Below are 12,579 nucleotides of genomic sequence, written 5' to 3'. Positions count from 1 at the left end.
CTTTTGTAGCCTCATTTTTGTTGCCTATAGGATGAGAATAAAAATAATATTGCTATTATATTTTATGCCAATAGAATGGCAGTGATAATGTCTTAAGAAAGATTCTGACACTGCTTCTTTGATTAGCAGGCATTTTTGCTGCCCCATTTAACATCCCCTCTAGTAAGGTGCTTACTGGATGTAACAGGATATTGAATTGAACTGTTTCTTTGTCTCAGATTTGCAAATAAATCTTTCGAAATGAAGACAGTAATCCTTCTCTTCTGAACAGAACTTCCAAAAATCCTTGCAGGACCTACTTAAGAGGTGGAAGAACTATCCCTGCTATTATCCTCTCCATTTACGTGAGGAAGTCAAGGGGAATTTAGGGAAGTTGTTGGCTTAGTGGACAGTACATTCTTGGGACGCCTACCTCCCCCCACACACTAGATCAAGTGAGAGAGATCTAAGACAGCCTTTTAAATGTGTAAGAGTGGCTAATAGAAAGACTGGCTTCTTCTGTACAGGTAGACATCTGCATATGAAGCTGACTTGCTGATTTGAGTAAGGGAAACAGGAATTGGCATGAAATGGAAGGAAGAGCAGGGATGGAAATATTGCCAGTGGTCATAGCACTGTTTGGCCTAGCAGGGTTCTGAGTTTCTTTTGGATCTCTAGGCCACGTGGGAGCCAACCAGGCTTGACCCATCTGGCCAGGATGGTGCCCCAGTGCTGTATGAAGGGACATCAACAGCAGGGAGGCTGTGGGGATTCTTGTCAGGGGCAGATAAAGAGAAGGTTGGGAGAAATCAGGTCAGAGGGTACCTCCCTTGACAAGAAAGTATGCAGCCGGGACCAAACCTTGTAGTGCTTAGATTATTTAGTATTTCATTGCACTTGCTTTCTTTTGGGATTCTTACCTGCAGCCACGACAGGATCATGACATTGGTGAAAAGCAATAATCTTTGGCTTAGCGAAATCAATGGATTCCTAATTCCCCAAAATGCTTGCTATCAAGTAAAGACTTATCCTGTGGTCTCTTATCAAGGCCTTCAGTTTAGCAGCTTTCCACATACCTCACCTTGCATTTCTGCTCTGTCACTTTGAGCAAAAGCCATGCTGCTCCCAGGTATCTGTGCTATTATCTGTTGCTACTTCCAAGTGGCTTCGTTCTAGTTGTTCTTCAGTCTTGTTCCAGTGGTCTCCACATGAAAGTGGGAAAATACTCTTTTCTCTCTTGCTTTCTTCCTTTCTCATCTCTAGTAGCTTGACTCTTCCCTATGACTTAATATTTTTTATAAGCATTTTCCTTTGAAGGTAATCTGAGTGTCACCAAACTGAGAGGTACTCAAAGTCATTGTCTCCTGTAATTGCCCCCCACCAACTGTGTCCCTGGGTTAAGTGTTTGACCTCATCTTCTTAGGATGGCCTATTTCCCTCATCAGACCATCAGCATCATCTCCATCTTGTACAGTGTCCACCCAGGCACTGTGCTTGGAACCTGTGGGAGGCCTCCTTCCTGGACATTTTAGGGATCTTAGCCCTGGCAGTCAGATGTCAGTTTCAGCAGTTCGAAGCCTTTTTGAATCCTTGAATCTTCTTGCAAGTAAGACCTGGCTGACCTTTCCTGCCTCTGGGACAAGTGAAGCCCATCAGCTTTTGCGGTGTATGTTCAGTTTAAAACTTGGTATTTGCACCCACTCATAGAGCAAATAATTCTTGCAGGTGATGTTAATGGGGAAAAAGATCTGAAGAAGAAGGGGTGTGTTCATAGCATTTCAAAAAAAAGTCTCAGTTTCTTTTCTCTGATGAATCATATCTTCATAATCCAGCTTTACCATGTTGACAAATCTCAAGGCTTTGCTTTCTAACTGCTTTCAGAAATGCCGATAGCTACAGGTGATGGCTAACAACCATACACGTTATTTTGCAACATAATGGATAGCTGCAGAGTTTAATAAAAGGGAAAGGGCCAAGCAAAAATTTTTGACAAGAATAGCGAAATGGAGCATTTAACAGGATTTGTTTTCAAGCTGTTATTTGAGAGATTTAAATAAATCCTCTTAAGTACTACAATTTTTGAGCCCTAAATGTGCTTTAGTTAGTTTTAAGTTTTTTTTTTTTTTTTTTTAATGGATAAATAGGAATGTAAGGAAAAACCCTCCCAGTTGCTGGGTGTGATGAAATCATCCCTCTCAGGTTCATGGAAGGTTATGCCATGAAATCTGTGAAAGATGCTTCCACACTAATTATACTACTTAAAAAGCTGTCTCTAGCTCTTGGGTTTTTTCTAAAGACAATGACAGTATTTTTGGGATTCAACCATTTTGAGATCAAAGGCCACATCCTGGGTCAGGTTAATTTGGGCAGATATTTTAGTACTTAACAATCAAAGGTGCACTCCTCAACTGTAAATGTCAGTTTCCTGTCAGAGAAACCCCAAGAGTATATCTGTCAAAACTAGAATATTTAGATTAATTGGGACTTTGAGATAGCTTCTGGTGCAGGAGGACCTGGTCACCCCAGGTAGGTATGGATTGTCCTTTGAAAGACTTCCAGGTATAGAGGTTTCATAACCTTCTTCAGTCATTCTCAGTATCTAAATGTCCTTCTGCACATTTGAGGGCTTTCTTTCCTAATTTATTTAATTTTTTTCTCCCAGTGGAGATAAGGAACAGCTGGTCCATATCTGTATAGAATTTCTTTATTCATGATAGTCCTACCTCTCCCTTACTCTGATTAAAAACTGAAATACTAATTTCTTTAAAATATTCCTTAGTTAACTAAAAACGGAAACCCCAAGTCTTTATGAGTATAGTAAAAATTGTACTTACTGAAACCATACAGAATACATTGTTTTGAAAAATGTTATTTGTCTCTACACAAAGTTTCAAGTCTCTTTGTAATAAACATTTATTTAGCAGAGTAATTTTCTTATAAGAGGACTGTTTTCATGGAAACTTAGGTAGGTGGAGGTGAATCATGTGATGTTTTTCCAGAAGACTTAGCTTTTCAAGGTGGTCTCAGAGGTCTTGGAGGACATGATCCATACAGTCATCTCCAGTTTCCCAAATTTATCTAACAATAAACAGAGTGTGGCCATGTCCATTTTATAAATGCTTTGAACTGACTGATGTGACCAATGCATGAGAATTAATTTAAGTAACAGTGAAGTACTAAAAGATGAATTAAAAAATAATAAATTCATGCCTAAGCTTCTCAAACTATCACATGCCTCAATAATTTCATAGTTGCTTCATGTATGAAGGAAGTTTTCAAAAGCAAAAATTTGGTTTATAATAACTAGATGTTCACAGTTGTGCAAGCTGGTTTTCTTCATATTTCTCAATTTATGACCATTCAGTGAGAAGAATGTTATTTCATATCTAGCAACATTTTAATAAAAGCCTTCAGCAGTCATGTTCTTTCTTCAAATTTTTAACAGATGACAGTATCATTCTTGATTCTTAAAGAGACAACTTGCTCTAAGTGTATGAAAATCATGAACTTAATGTAAAACAGTAAAGTGTATTTCTTAGCCAACGGCTGAAGACAGAAAAAATTTGCAGCCATGTGAATGGTGGACTCATGTCCTTTTGCAGAAATTTCCTACTCCTAACAATACAGTGACTGCAATAGTAACTTACTGAATGGTTCTTATGTGTTGATCACGGTGCTAAACTCTTTACGATATTTTACAACCATAAGGGGTAGTTATTACCTTCTACTTACAGTTCTATTAAATAATTGAACTTTCTTTGAGGTCAGTGGCTTGTACAAAGTAATAGGTGGCTGAGCTCAGATTTGAACCCAAGCTATCTGATTCCAAAGACAGGCCTTTATGCCATCCAATGCCTTCATTTTCCACTAGAGAAACATATCAGTTATTCATTCCTTAAAGTTTTTAAAATCTTGCAGGTTTTTCATTTGAAAACCACGAAGTCATATGGAAGCAGTTTAAAAGGAGGTTGAGCTCAGCATCCTGAATGTCAAGACCTTGTCTTTCTCAGAGATTTAGTCTGGTCCCTGATGTTTCAGAGAGACATATTGGTTGCAGCAATTACATTTCTCCAGTAGGAGAACCCAGGGAACAATACTTTACTCTAAAGCTGTTTTTCCTTTTCGTAACTGCATGGAAGGAGGCTACCTTCCCCATTTATTTAAATAAATAAATAGACAAATAAACCTTTACCTAAATTGTGCAGAATTGGCCACACTCACTTTATCTTATGTTGACCGTTGCTCACTAATTCATTTCTCTTATCCTAGGACTACTACTTATCCTTGATTGTGTAATTTGAATGGGCATTATGACACATGGGCACCTCACATAACTTCAGGGCATTGTATAATCAGAGTTACCTATAATTTAAATTATCCTGGTATTGGATTTTTAAAATTAAAACCCTATAGTTTTCTCTAAATATTAAAGTTTGATTTATAAGTATTGTTGAAAATTTACATTTTTTAAGAATTAAGCATCATAACTTTGAGAGGCAATGGATTAAGTGTTTGATCAATTTAACAAACTAATTTCTCTTTAAGCAATCAGTCTCATTTATGAATGTGGGAATTTGAAGCTGCAACCATAAATGTAATATATTCAGTTTTCTTTTTAAGCTTTTCAGGTAATTGACCAGTATGACAAGTTCATGTCTCTAATGAGCAAAACTGTCTTGAGAATTTAAAGAAGTCATTTAAGTCTAATAAGTTATTAAATTCATAAACATAGTAAATCTAGTTCTCTGAAATGGCCTAATTCTGTTTACAAACTTAGTCAAAATCTTACACCTTCAACTTTAAATCACAACTCAATTACATATTTTAAATTGGACTCACCAGGCTAATCTGTCAGAGTCTCCAACATGCCAATCCTAAATCATTGCAAACACTTTAAATACTGAATATACACAAATTGTACCAATGATTAAAAACCCATTCCTGAACTTGACACAAAAATATTAATACTTTCTTGTCTTTATAATTAATTCTAAACCATCCTGGATTTGGAAAGATACTCACTAAGGGAACAATTTTATCACCTCAGATGTGGAATCTGGGCTGTGCATATTCAGAGTGATTCTATCTCAAATATGGACACCTGAAGCACTTTTAAATGGTTGCTATAAAAACAAGGACTCCAACCCTACATCCTTCAGATGGGGTTTATTTTGCAACTCCTACCTCATAAGTTCAAGATACATTTTTATCTAATTGCTTCAGCTGATTTGAGTAAGGATAGTCTGTAACACCCCCAACTAGGATATAACTGCCAACAGTTTACTCTTTATTTTCTATATTTCCTAATTAAATTCCGGATCCTTTCTATAGTATTGTTGCCATTCTAGGCCATGATACTTATGAATACTTTAATGATATATTATTTGACTCTGCTTATTTCTCATACTTGTTAAGATATTTTAACAACAGATATATTTTTTGGAAATATATTACAAATTAGAAACTAATTTTAGTAAATTCTTAATCAAAGATGAGTAAAGAGAATGTAAGACTTGTATATTCTTTCAGTGTCTTGGTTAATAAATTAGATTTTCTTTTCATTAAGTCTGTGAATGAAACAGTCAAACTTTAAGAAACTGATTTTTCAGAAGGCTTCACATATAATACCAATAGTTCTAGCAACAAAACAAAAAGTAGATGAATTAGACTTCCTCACAGTAAAAACCTTTGTGCATCACAGAACACTATCAAGAAAATGAAAACCTGTAGGAAGGAGGAAAATACTTGCAAATTACATACCTGGTAAGGGCCTAGTATTCAGAGTATATAAATAACTCTTATAACTCCACAACAAAAGACAGAACTCATTTTAAAATATGGGCAAATGACTTGAATAGACATTTCTTCAAAGAAGTTATGCAAATGTTCAATGAGTGCTTGAAAAGACACCCATCATCATTAATCATTAGGCAAATGCAAATCCAAACCATCGTGAGTTACTACTTCACACCCACTAACATGGTTACAACGAAAACATATGGAAAATAACTAGTACTAGCAAGGATGTGAAGAAATTAGAACACCTGGACATTGCTAGTGGGAATGCAAAATGGTGTAGCTTCTGTGGAAAACAGTTTGGCAATTCCCCCAAAAGTTAAATATAAAATTACCCTATGACCCAGTAATTCTGCTCCTACCTAAAATAATTGAAAACATGTATTCAAGCAAACACTTGAGTGGAATAATTGACATTGGAGACTTGGAAGGGTGGGGGCTGAAGTGGAGGGGAGTGAGGGATGAGAAATTATTTAATGTGTATAATGTATGTATACTATTTGGGTGATTGCTACACTAAAAACCCAGACTTTGCCACTATACAATATATCCATGTAACAAAACTTCACTTGTATCTTCTAAAGCTATTTTAAAAAAACCAAAAATAAATATGCATACATGAAGGTTCATAGCATCAGCATTGACAATAGCCAGCAGGTGGAAACAACTTTGTCCCTCCCCTGATGGATGGATAAACCAAATGTGGTAAGACTTTACAATGGAATATCATTCAGCTATAAAAAGGAACAAGTGCTACAACATGGAAGAAGCTCCAAACATTATGCCAAGTGAAAGAAGCTAGACACAATAGGGCACATATGATATGATTCCCTTTATATGAAATATCCAGATTCAGTAAATCCATAGGGATGGTAAGCAGATCGTTGGTTACCAGCATCTGGGGGAGGAGGAAATGGGGACTGACTGCTTGATGGGGTTACCTTTGGGGATGTGAAAATATTTTAAAAGTAGATAGAAGTGGTGATTGCACAACATTTCAAATGTATTAAAAGCCACTAAATTGTACACTTTAAAATGGTTAATTCTATACTGTGTGGATTTTACCTCACATTAAAAATTTTTTACCAAAAAAAAAAAAAGCTTTTTCAACAAAGTCTCTCTCTTTTTTTTCTCCACTCAGGATGATATTTAGGATCAGATGTTACCTGCATCCTTTTCCTCACTTTTATGGTGAGATTTTGCCACAAATATGGAGGATCTCTAACTTGATAAGGGGTGAACAAAGCTCCATAGAAACAGCATAGCCCCAGCTTTGAGGTGCAGGGTGACCTGACTCCCTCTTATAAATGAGATGACTGACAATGATGGCATAAATTGTGACTTTTTCTTCTCATTTCAGCCACTACAAAGCCAGCTTTCTCCATTCTTTAATATACATTTTATTAAGTACCAAGACACATAATTACTGAGGACTGAGATCAGTAACATTTTCAGAACATTTCGTATGTTTGAAACCAGCCCAATTTTCCCACAGAACTGAAGTTTGAGTAATAGACATTTGTTTTATCTAAGTTCCTTTCCCAGGAACCTGACCATCAGGCCTCCCAGAAAGTATCGAGAAACTGAAACATCGCAGATCATGGCATCTGGACAATGAGACACACCTGCTGCCTGTTGACCAACTCCTCTTGCTTACCCCTTCCTCACTCCCCACTATATAAACCCTTTATCTGAGTTAGTTTCGATCTGTTTCCCATCTCTCAGCTGACATCATCTGTAATAAAGCCTTTGTTCCCTGGCAATCCTTGCCATCTCTGTGATTGGCTTTCTTTGCAGCAAGCAACCAGAGCTAAGCCAATCCCTCAGTGTTTGGCAGCACGTTTCCCTCCCCAGTTTGTTTGTTTTAATATTCCGTTAATTATCTGTTATGAATGGAATGGCCCATTTCTTCTGGTATCATGCTCTAGAAACACATGTAATAAAAACTTACAACACACGTACTCCTCAAAGCAAGCTTACGGGATCGGTAGTACTATTATGCCTACTATGCCCATTTTACAGGAAGAAGACTGAGAGACAACGAGATTAGGTAAATTGGCTAAGTATACTTAGCTTGTAAGTACTGTAGCTAGCTTTAAAACCTGGATAACCTCACTCCAAAGCCCAGATTTTAAAACAAATATGCTTTTCTATTCTGCCTCTCCTAGAAACAGTTTATCAAGCCTAACATGTTCTAGGTGAAGGAGGGCATAGCAAAAGTAGTTTGTGCTCAGCAAATATCCATGAAAACTACATTTGGAAAATTTGAAGTGTAGAAGAATATTTGGAGTATTTGAAATGTAGAAGACTACGTTTCCTGTTTCCCAGTCTTCTCTGCAGTTGAGTTGAGGCCATATGACTAATTCTTGCCTGTGAACAGTGTGGCCCAGTTCTGTGATATGTGTTACTTCTAAGCCACGAGAGTTAAGAGCAGCGGCCTATTTCCAAAGCTCTTTCTCTGTCATCTGCAAGCTGGAAAGAAAGAACTTTGGGATGGTTAGAATGCAAGATGAAAGCCATCTGGATCCTAAGTCATTGTTAGAGGAAAGTTGCCCCCACTGGAAAAAAATAGGCATTGAATCCATATCAGACTTCGATGTGAGAAATGAGCCTTTATTATGTTAAGCTGTGAGTTAATTTGTTACCAAAGGCTATCCTAATGTCTTCTGACTAACTCAGGATTATCATAAAACAAATGACATAAAATCTTGACCATGAGTCAGGCTACTTCCAAGTGCCTCCTGATGTCCCGTTAGCAATTGTTATGGGCTTAATTGTGTACTGCTCCCATCTGATAGGGTTGTTGCCAATGTAAGTACTTCATAGGAGGTCATTAGGGTGGGCTCTAATCCAATATGACTGATGTCCTCATAAAAAGAGGAAATTGGGTGCACAGACATGCACACAGGAAGAATGCCAGGTGAAGATGAAGGTAGATATCTACCAGCCAAGGAACACCAAAAACCAAGAGCAAACTACTGGAAGCTAGGGAAGAGAAGTGGAACAGATTCTCTCTTATTACCCTCAGAAGGAGCCAATCCTGCTGACAATTTGATGTGTAAGAATACATTTCTATGTTTGAAGCACCAACTGTCTAGCACTTTGTCATGGCAGCTTTAGCAGACCATCACAGTGATCCACGTGTGCTGCATCTAAGTGGAAGGTCAGTTGTGCTGCACTTGGTCCTGGGCAGACTGACCAGAACACGCGCATTACACAATTGAGCTGGAATTCTCCACTAACTCCATTAAGAATTACTGCAGCCCGTTAGGAATCCTTTGGGAGAGTGGGTAAAATGGCCCTAATGAAGTAATAATTCCTTTGTTTTAAAAGAAAATCCCTTTACAAATAAGCATGGAAAGGATCATGGGGTAAAAAAATGTTCAAATAGTGATAGGAAGTATATTACAATATGCGCTGTGGACAGAGCTTGAGGCCAACCAAGACAATCTGAAGGTCTGAAATTGAAATTTCTCACTAATAAATTCTTTACCTTGTGCCAAAGGGGAGCCTCGAACGGGAGAGCTCACCAACCCCTGGGAGCTTGTTCAGACTCTGAGAGCAAACTCAATCTTCCTGGGTGAGGCAGAGGTCGAGCCAAAATGGAATCCTTTTTTCTTTCTGCCTGTGGATTCTGGTTACTCCCTGCTTGCCCGAACTACTGTCTCTGCATCTCTAAGTGTGATACTGAAGCAGGAGAGGAAAGAAAGAAGCTTTGCTCGTGTTGACCATCTCAGCTCAAAAAAGGAAGAAGCCTTTTCAAATATCAACCTCAGAAAGTAAATACTCCGATGCAGATAGCATCACTATAACAGGACTATATAGTGTAGGAAAAGCCCTGCCATATAGATCTGTACCTCAACATTGCCTGAAGAACTGTTTCTCCTCTTCAAACAAAAACTATAAAAGGGGTTAACAAATCACCGCAGGTCACCCCAAGTGATACACCTTGAATCTGAACTGAGCAATCCGGCCCACGTGCAATCTGCAATCTTTATTATTTCACCCTCGCATGCCTTGAGTCAAAGTAGATTAACAACTATGAATTGTGGTTAGACCTGCTATTTATTTACTTCATGGTTTTATTCCCTAAATAGAGGATTTGGTGGGGGGTGGGGGGTGGGGCGGAGAAAGTGACTTTGCTTTAACTGTCTACACCTTAGCTTCCCTGGCTATACTTTTCTCCACATACCCTGCAGCAAGGTTTATTTAGTGAAAGTTGTAAGAAAGATTTTGATTGCCAGTGGGACATTACAAACCAACAGCCAGTTCCAGCAGGGACTCACAGGGACAGAATCATGAGCTGTCATTGTTGGCTGGAATAGTCAGTGGAAGAGAAATTATTTGAACAGGACTTCAGGACCCACTACAGGAAGTACACGGCTGCTGTGCCTGTTTCCCCAATGTGTGTTTCCTTGTGCTAAAGGGGAAAAACCTGAGAAATGGGAACAATGACCTCTATGGCAGTAAACTGGGTCTCTGAGCTCAGGAAGTATCTGCCAAAATAGAAATTGTCAGCCCTCAGTCAATCAACCATCAGTTAATGAGCAGACCTGTTCAGTTCAGTTATTTGTTGAGCTCTTATTATGTTCAAAGCTGTAAGAGGGGCCATAGACATGTAAACTTGAGGCAAATAGAGTCCTGAGCTCTGTGAGTTTATCAAGAAGAAGGAAAAATCAACATGCAGGTAACTAATGCAAGGTATAATCCAATGAGTATCTTAATCCAACCCAATTTCATTCCACAAATATCTATTCAGGTCCTATACGGAGCACGGAAAGACAGTGTAGTCAGAAAATTCTGGGTGAATTTAGGTGGGTGGACCTCATGGAGGAGGTGAGGTTTCAGCAGAGCCTGAATGATCTGTCTTTGGTTGATCCAGATGGGCCAAAGAGTACTCCAAGGTAGAACAGGTGAGCAGAGGTTGCTAAGCTGGAAAGCACAGGACATGGAAGGTGTGATGGGTAGGTGAGGAGGATGGAAGCGAGGATGCACATGGAAAGGAGAGTCATGAAGAATGTGGCTGAAAATGACTCATCTCTTGGAGGAGTCTGAGAAGAGTAGGGCACATATATCTCTGCACTGGAACAGTAGTCTGCAGTTTGCTGACTTTGGGGGGACTTCTTTAAGAAAAAGAATACAAAATTATGAATTTAAAATTATGTATACACAAAAATTATCTGAAATGAAAAAAACAATCCTCATCAAATTATTGGAGCCTTGGAGATTTAGGTCTCTATCATCTGAGACCTCTTTAAGCAACTTACCAGAAATGCCTACATAGACATCCTCTATTGTTAAAACCTGGCTTCTGCCTCCCCACCAGGACACTGCCTGTCCCAGGATGCCCTCTACTCCAGGAGCCTGTTCGAGTGAGAGGCCCTGAAGTTTAAACATCTCTAGTGTCAGTGTCACAATAAATTCAGCTGTACAGAAGTTGCCAAACTTAGCTGATTCCTTGTCAGTAAAAAGTGTGTGGCCAGGGGATTGGGGTGCTGTGATTGGTGCCTTCAAGGTGAGGTGCTTACTCCTGTGTCTGGGTGGGGATATTTGTGCTAAGCAGCATCTTCCCTTCACTCCAAAATCCATGGTTAGAAAAGGGAAGCAACAGTTGCCTAAAAGAATGGAGGTGGGTGAAGTTTGAGCCACCAAAGTAGTATTTAAAAAGATAAGTATGGTGGAGATGTAAAGAAGAGACTGGAAAATGGAAAGTCATTAGGTAGGAGACCCAGTTAGGAGACTAACTCCAATCTGAAATGACAGTGTCTTGAACTAAACTGATGGAAGCAGGTAAAGAAATAAAGGATCGGCCCATAGAACCATTATGAAGAAGAGATTAAGCAATCTAAGCAAACTTGGGTCTTGTATCTTTTGCTGTCATTAGTGAATCTGTAACAGCCCAACAGATCACCAAGTACCAGGCACTGCTTAGGTATAGATTCAGATATTTTGAGTTTTATTTCACATCCATTTAGTGTCCTCAAAGTGAGCCATGGATGCTGGCTGTGACTTACTTCAAATCTTATAAATATATGCCCACTCAACACCTCTCAGGGTCTAGATTTTGTCTTTTTCTTTCAAAGAGGTCACCACACATATTGTCCCTGCACATTGAGGTAGCAGAAAGCTAGTGCCTTGATTACTCAAAATGATCTCCTAGGACAATTTTGTTCTCTGTCTTTGCAATGGTAACATCATTATTTCTTGAATCCCAGTCTCTGACCTCCTTATAAGTAATGGTCAGGTCAGTTTCCATATGTAATGGCTCCCACTCAGGCCATAAAGCTTTGATATACTTAAACTAGTCTTTCACCAAAAGTTAGCAGTAAACAACCAGCCTATAACGCTTTCCAAGAGGCAAGAGAACACTCGCTCCGTTGCTGTAATTATTACTTCTCTCTTTGTGACAACCCTTGAGGAATATAGTTAAAAAGCAGAGATACCACCTTTCTATTTTTCTCCATCTGTTTATTTTGCACAGTAAATTGCCAGCTCTTTGTTTGACATCGGAGTAAAACACTGTTGTGCCTCTTACCTGTAATTCTTGAAAGTGTAGCAAAGTATATACCCTTTAATTCCAACATAATCAAGAATTTACTTTCCACAAACTGCATTTCATCTCTTTCTCACATGCCTGTTGGTGTTTGGGAGTAGTTTCAAGTTGTTCGAGAATGTGCCTGCATCAACAAAATTGGCAATTTGTTTCTGCTCACAGTGTAAAGACAAAGAATTGGAAATTCCAGTGAGGTTAAGGGGAGATCTACCTGGCAGACTGGTTCTCCTGGCCTGTGTAACTGTTACCCA

Source organism: Trachypithecus francoisi, unplaced genomic scaffold (genome assembly GCF_009764315.1).
Source record: "Trachypithecus francoisi isolate TF-2019V2 unplaced genomic scaffold, Tfra_2.0 Lachesis_group12, whole genome shotgun sequence".
Taxonomy (NCBI): domain Eukaryota; kingdom Metazoa; phylum Chordata; class Mammalia; order Primates; family Cercopithecidae; genus Trachypithecus; species Trachypithecus francoisi.
The sequence above is the reverse complement of the archived record's forward strand: the minus strand, read 5'-3'. Positions refer to the sequence as shown.